The sequence below is a fragment of the Salmo trutta genome, chromosome 3, assembly GCF_901001165.1.
Source record: "Salmo trutta chromosome 3, fSalTru1.1, whole genome shotgun sequence".
NCBI classification, from domain to species: Eukaryota; Metazoa; Chordata; class Actinopteri; order Salmoniformes; family Salmonidae; genus Salmo; species Salmo trutta.
Genome location: NC_042959.1, coordinates 60,650,033 through 60,657,153, shown reverse-complemented (window position 1 = coordinate 60,657,153; position 7,121 = coordinate 60,650,033). Strand labels below are relative to the sequence as shown.

General features: G+C 41.1%; 1 long non-coding RNA gene across 1 annotated transcript; it reads right to left on the bottom strand.

Annotated features, from left to right (window-relative positions):
- Positions 1–247: 247 nt before the first annotated feature.
- On the bottom strand, positions 248–669 carry LOC115182026 (uncharacterized). The gene is made up of 2 exons (XR_003873602.1): positions 602–669; positions 248–344 (listed from the first exon to the last, which is right to left on the bottom strand). It is a non-coding gene; the product is annotated as an uncharacterized LOC115182026 (long non-coding RNA).
- Positions 670–7,121: the final 6,452 nt, after the last annotated feature.

Genomic DNA, 7,121 nt, shown 5'->3' with positions numbered 1-7,121 from the left:
ACAAGGCTTAGGGACACCTTCAAACACCTTGACTTGTACATACGTGTCTGACTTTCCTGTTAGCCTTGACCTTATGTTGCCTCACGATGCTTCCTTATGTGGAGATTTTCTTCTTAGGCTGCAGGAAGGTGCAAAACTCTTATCTGGCAGATGACAGGGCCTACCAGGATTTGGGTATCTTGTAGACGTTTACAGCTGGATGAGATTCTTCTTTCTCTCTTGCTCGTGAAGAGCATTGAGTTCTCACTGTAGCTCCCTCCAGTAACCACGAGCACAACCGTTCCTTGATTTTAACTGGCGGCTTTATTCTGTAGTTTAGTCAGAATTATCACCTTCCGTGAGAACTATAAAGTAAATGAAAATACAGTTTCAGCACACTCTTACACCTTCTTGTCTTATGAGTGACTTATTAGCTTGGTACAACTCTGAAGTAATTACGTACATAAACAGTGACTTATTAGCTTGGTATAACTCTGAAGTAATTACATACATAAACAGTGACTTATTAGCTTGGTATAACTCTGAAGTAATTACATACATAAACAGTTTAGCCGGAGCTATAACAGTCTCAGATTAAACACACGAATAAAGGAAAAAATACCTCATTGGCTGCTTATTACAGAAGGGAGGAAATCAAACTTCACACTTATATTCCTGGCATGAATTCACTCTTCATCCTAACATACACATATCAACCTTTACGAACTACACCCGGTAACATGAAAACTTAGCTGACATCGCACGGGAAAGCCTTCACCCCCAAAGATGTGTTGCTACGATAATGATCCCCGTTACAACAGTTATTAGCCATGTAGTTCCACCTGTCTTATCATTTCCCCCGTATAGCGAACACGTAAACAATTCAAACAAAAAACAACGACATAGACTTACAGATTAACTGTCAGTTACAATTGTAAATAAGAATTTGTTCATAACTGACTTGCCTAGTTAAATAAAGGTTATACACCCACACACACACACACACACACACACACACACACACACACACACACACACACACACACACACACACACACACACACACACACACACACACACACACACACACATACACACACACATACACACACACACACACACACACACCACACTGACCAAAAAGTTATTTTGTTTGCATTTACATATGTCCCCATTACCAGTAAAATATAATCAAAACCTATTTCTTTCACTTACTTGCTGTGCTGTTTCGTTCAAGTCAAGTTCATTTGTTCAGTCGTTTCATACTCAACAATTTCTATGGAACGGCGTTTGGGTCTTTGAATGTCAAAAAAGATACATGTCAAATAACACTATTTGAGGTGTCAAATAACACTCTTTGACATGTCAAATCAGCTTGTTGACCAATCAGGACCTGAATATGACTGCACGTCACATAATAATTTAACACGTTCATAATTTTTTTATGTAGTTATTACACATTGATTACACTATCACTCGTATTTCATATGTCACAACGATTCATCGATACGTATGCTATGACGCTGATAAAGTTGTCTTGCGCACCTACAGTACTGGTTATAAAAAAAGTTAGCTAGCTCATGGATGCAAACAATGTTCTTCCCCAAAAACATAGCAAAACGACATAATCTGTTTCAGTAGCTATAGTTAGCTGCCTTACTATATAGCTAGGTGTCATCATCTAAAATAATCCTAATTTATAAAACAGTTCTTATTTGATTAATGGTGGATTAATCTGTGTGAAGCTAGCCACAATAAGGATTAGCCACAATAGTGGACTTTACAGGTTTGCCTTAAAAAAAAGGTATGGCATAATTACACTATTTTTATTCATTTGAATCACTGTCAATGACATACTTTTATTTTGAAGGCAAACCGCAAATTCACAACACATAACCCAGTCCGGTCGAGCCTCATTAGCCAGATGAAGCTAGCTGGCTGCTTATAACGTTAGCTTTGGGCAACAGGGTTAAGTATCTGGCTAGCTATTTCTTTTCATGAACTGAAGTTCAATTTCAATTGTCAAACAACAAGTGGCAACCTGGCTAATACTTACTCACAAGGATTCTTAAATCATTGCTAAGAATAATGAAAATGTCTGCAGTTTCTACTGGTCATTGTTTTCAGGCTGGCTGTATTGGTGCTAGCTAGGTACCAAGCTAAAGCTAGTTACCCCAGAAGTTGCGGTCAAACAAATTATGCTTTATTACCAACTCAGTATTGTAAACACATTGTTTGTACAGCTTTGACAGTGCTACTGTATCTTTTTTGACACGCAAAGACCCAAATGGCGTTTCATAGTATGTATGTCGTGAAGCTAATAGCAGTGACGCTATTACTGTGTAACTCCGGTAGGGCACTGGTGTGTGCTTGACCAGTTGACGAAGCCAACCTCACCCACGACAGAGAACGGTTGATTGTCAATGGCATTCCGTTATCTTGACTTTAATGGATTTCGCCTTTGAGTTGTCTGGCTGAAATTTTCTTACTCTTTCAAATGACTGCTCGACTTGTTGACTGCTCGATCCACACAGCAGACATTGTGGGCTAGGTTAGGAATGCTGTGTTGCACGTGTAGCGCAACATTTTACGTGGCATCATTACGTCTATATAACCTACGTTATATAGGTATGCACGGTAGCTTTGACATCGGTTTTTAACATCGGTGATCAATATAATATGTTTGTGTTGACATGCTCAGTGATTGGTTACTTGTTAGTGGGGTTTGTAAAGGAAAGATCAGAACCTGACATTCAAAGTTCATGACTTCACAGTGTGGACTGATTTGATGTGGAATTGACAGGATTGTGTGTCTGAGAGAGACAAAGAGAGAGAGAGAGAGAGAGAGAGAGAGAGAGAGAGAGAGAGAGAGATCAGTAAGGGGGCAGAGAGAGAGAGAGATGAAGGCGATTCATGCTGAAAACATAAGCCTATCATTTGTTTCTCCAGTCAATAAGACTATCAGATTTATGCAGCAACAGACTTCTCCTTTTTCTATATTCTCCCAGATAGTCACCAGTTGAATTATCCTGGGGTAAGGAATGTTTCTTGGAGAGTGTGTGTGTGTGGACTGATTTGATTTGGGATTGACAGACAGGAGGTCTCAGATTCAGACCTGTCAGACATCCAATCTGTCAGCTGGGTTAGACCTCTAGATACAAGCACCGGATGTCCCATTCAAGAAACAACAACGACGACGACGACACATTTACATTTTAGTCATTTAGCAGACGCTCTTATCCAGAGCGACTTACAGTAGTGAATGCATACATTTCATACAATTTCATACATTTTTTTTTTTTTTCCTGTGCTTGCCCCCCGTGGGAATCAAACCCACAACCCTGGTGTTGCAAACACCATGCTCTACCAACTGAGCCACAGGGAAGGCACACCATAGAGAACAGAGAATGGAAAGGTCCATCAAACATTGCCCTCTGTAATAACATACCAGCCCTCCATCATTCCAGAATGTTCTTCTAGAACCCTTTCAGAGGTTTGCCAATGTAAAGTTTGTCCTTGGTTGACCTTATCAATGTTAAACCACATAGGATGTTAGCAACAAGCCACTCTCTCCCATACCAATGTAAAGTAGCTTTTCAACAACTGTCATATGTCGTTATACAGAATATCCATCCATTCAAGGGACAATCAAGATGTAGGAAAAGTGTGATGAATGAATGTAGAGAAGACTGATATCTGCAGAGCGCGGTTTCATCAGGACAAAATGAATGAGGGATATTCTAAATATAACCAGTGAAGGGAACTGGGGATTAGGGGTGTGTGTGTGTGTGTGTGTGTGGGTGTGTGTGTGGGTGTGTGTGTGTGGATATAGGGGGAAATTCAGACTATGTGTGCTGGAGTAATGTGCTGTGAGCAGTCAGTCAGCATAGAGAGATAAAGCCTGTGAAAGGTGGGGATTACAGTTTAGTGGAAGTCTCCTGTCCCTTCGGGGGGGGGGGGGCTGAGGGGATTTCAGTGACAGATCCTCCCCTATTTTAAAACTAGTGATATTCTCAGCCCCATTGAGAACCCTACCGGTTTCAACACACTCACCTGGGAACAGAGCTCCCTCCCCTCGGAGTGATATTGGGTTTTCAGTAAGAGGCTGCGTGGAGCACCTCCACAGAGCGCAGATACAAAATAGACAGCAGGCATCCATCCGGAGGGACAGGGAGAGAGGAAAAAATGCAATAGAGGGAGAGAAAGAGAGGTCGTATTATAAAGTTAAGTATCATGGTAGAAATGATGAGCTCTGTATATATCTACACCCTTATGCAAGCAGTATAGGCCTGCTATACCAGCTAGATATGAGCAGAGAAACTGCTGCCGTTCACAGCCTAGAGATTATTCAAGGTGATGCACATAGAAATTAAATCCTCCATGTGTGGAATGTACAGTAGCCTACAGTGCATTAAATGTGGACAATGGAATTAATGTGCAAATAAATTTATGGGGATAGCTAAGTTGTTATTCCTCTAGTGAGGCATTTAAAGCTTTATTGGCAATGTGTGATCTACACTTTTGTTATAATAGGGCCATTGGTATCCACATTGAGATTGTGATTTACACTATACAATCAATAGCCATTGACCACTGCGAGAGAAGGGGAGAAGGGTATATGAAATAGTGAGATATCGAATGTGTGTAGAAATTTTAACAGAGTCAGTGAGAGCCAGAGGTGTGGACTCAAGTCACAAATACTTTAACACCAATGAGTCGTGACTTGACTTGGACTTGAGCCTTATGACTCGACCTGACTTGATACCCTCCCCAAGCCCAAATATTAAAAATGATGCTATTAAAAACAGTGTGCAGCGCATCAACTCTTCATTTAACGGATTACAGTTTGAATTCGACAGCAGCCAATCAAATTGTGCCAGCTGAGAAAAGGTTGTACGTGGCAGTGCAGAGGAATGTCGGCGGGTGAATTCAGATGGAGCCCTTGGAAAGATGATACCCAAAAGTATTATTTTCAGATTTAAAGACGGTGCTGTATCAACAAAAAACGGATTGCAACTTGCAAAACATACGGGAAGAAAATTACAGACGGAGAGGCAGCAATTTCCATATTTGTTCGACATTTGAAGCTGCACAAAGAACGGTAAGTTGTGGCTAATATGACCGACAGCTATATATTTTATTACTTTACTGGTGTATCATGTAGGCTAGCGTAACATTGAATCAATGAGCCTCCACACAGTCAGTCAGTCATTGCACCCAAGATTGAGCTACAACTGGCTAGGCAGTTGGTAGCCTAAATTCTGCCTGATGTTACTGCTGTTCCTAAAACCATTGACATACTTTAGCCTACTGTAACCACACAGAGAGAGTGTGTGTGTGTGTGTTAAGGTTGGGCGATTGTGTACAAGCCTACATCCTCGATTGTCACGACTTATGCCGAAGTCAACTCCTCTCCTTGTTCGGGCGGCGTTCGGCGATCGACGTCACCGGCTTTCTAGCCATCGCTGCTCCATTTCTCATATGTCCATTTGTTTTGCCTTGTTCCATACACACCTGGTTTTCACTCCATAATCACTGCATGTATTTAGTCCTCTGTTCCCCTCCATGTCTTTGTGTGTAATTGTTTATTGTTATGTGGGTATCATCAGGCGCTATACTTTTGTTAAGTTCCGTGTTTTTGGCACGCTTATGTTGTTATGTGCTGTCATTTTTTGACCGGAATTAAAGTGCGCCTATTTACTACCTTCTGATCTCCTGCACCTGACTTCGCATCCGTACACAACCTTGACATCGATAGTCGATCACTATTGGGGGGGGGTGTCTTTCTCATTGCTACCCATGTATTTCCATGGAAATATAACGTTTATTTGGAAAGTAATAAATATATAGATATTTTTAAAAGCATTCATGATTTGCGTAAATGTAATATACTGTTACTCCTGTTAAAAATATGAAATGGTATTACATTTGGTGAAGAGCACATTATGACTTGTTTAGGACTCGAAACTCAAAGTTTAGTACTTGAGACTTGACTTGATCCCTCACCGTCTTGACTTGAGACTTGACTCGGACTTGCCTGTCTTGACTTGGGACTTGACGTGAGACTTGAGTGCTAAGACTTGAGACTTACTTGTGACTTGTAAAACAATGATTTGGTCCCATCCTCTGGTGAGAGCTACTGTATTCTCTGTGCATGCTTGGGTTGGGTGTTTAAGGGTATATTAGTAAGATTTATACATACTTTGCATATGTAATATATTTTTTTATTAATTTAGTACTTCTTTTTTTTTACCCTTGTTCCCGTGATATCCAATTGGTAGTTACCGTCTTGTCCCATCGCTGCAACTCCTGTACGGACTCAAGAGAGGTGAAGGTTGAGAGCCATGCATCCTCAGAAACACGACCCCGACAAGCCACACTGCTTCTTGACACTGCTCGCTTAACCCGGAAGCCAGCCGCGCCAATGTGTCGGAGGAAACACAGTACAATTGGCGATCTGAAGTCAGCGTGCATGCGCCCGGCCACCACAAGGAGTCGCTAGAGAGCGATGGGACAAGGCAATCCCAGCCGGCCAAACCCTCCCCTAACCAGGACAATGCTGGGCCAATTGTGCGCCACCTCATAGGTCTCCCGGTCACGGCCGGCTGCGACACAGCCCGGGATCGTACCTGCATCTGTAACAGCTGACATAACTTGTCATAACCTGTCATAATGTGGTCATAACACTGTTATGACACATATATTTATACCTGTTGTGACATATGTTGCGTTATTTTATGGTTGGTTATGACATTACATAAGTGTCAGAACCCACATTTATTCAACATATTTGTTTCCCGCAAAGAAGTTAGATTTTTTTCCTCTTAAATCCTTTGTTGTTGTTGTAATGAATTCTTTACAGTCATGTTTTTTCATCATATTTTATTTAACTTGTTGAAAATACATTTTATGACACTGTCAAGAAGCATTATGACCATCATAATCATATAAGCCAGATAGGCCTATCACGTACATGCCCTTATATCAGTCATCAGTTAAAAAGAGGGTGTCTTGTTCCTGAAATCTGCTCCTGACTTCATCCCAGTCTTCATCAACAGAGCATTGGGCTGGTGCATGTCTGACATCAATGAGTGCGCAATTACAATGATAATTGAATATGGTAAATTTAATCAAACATTATA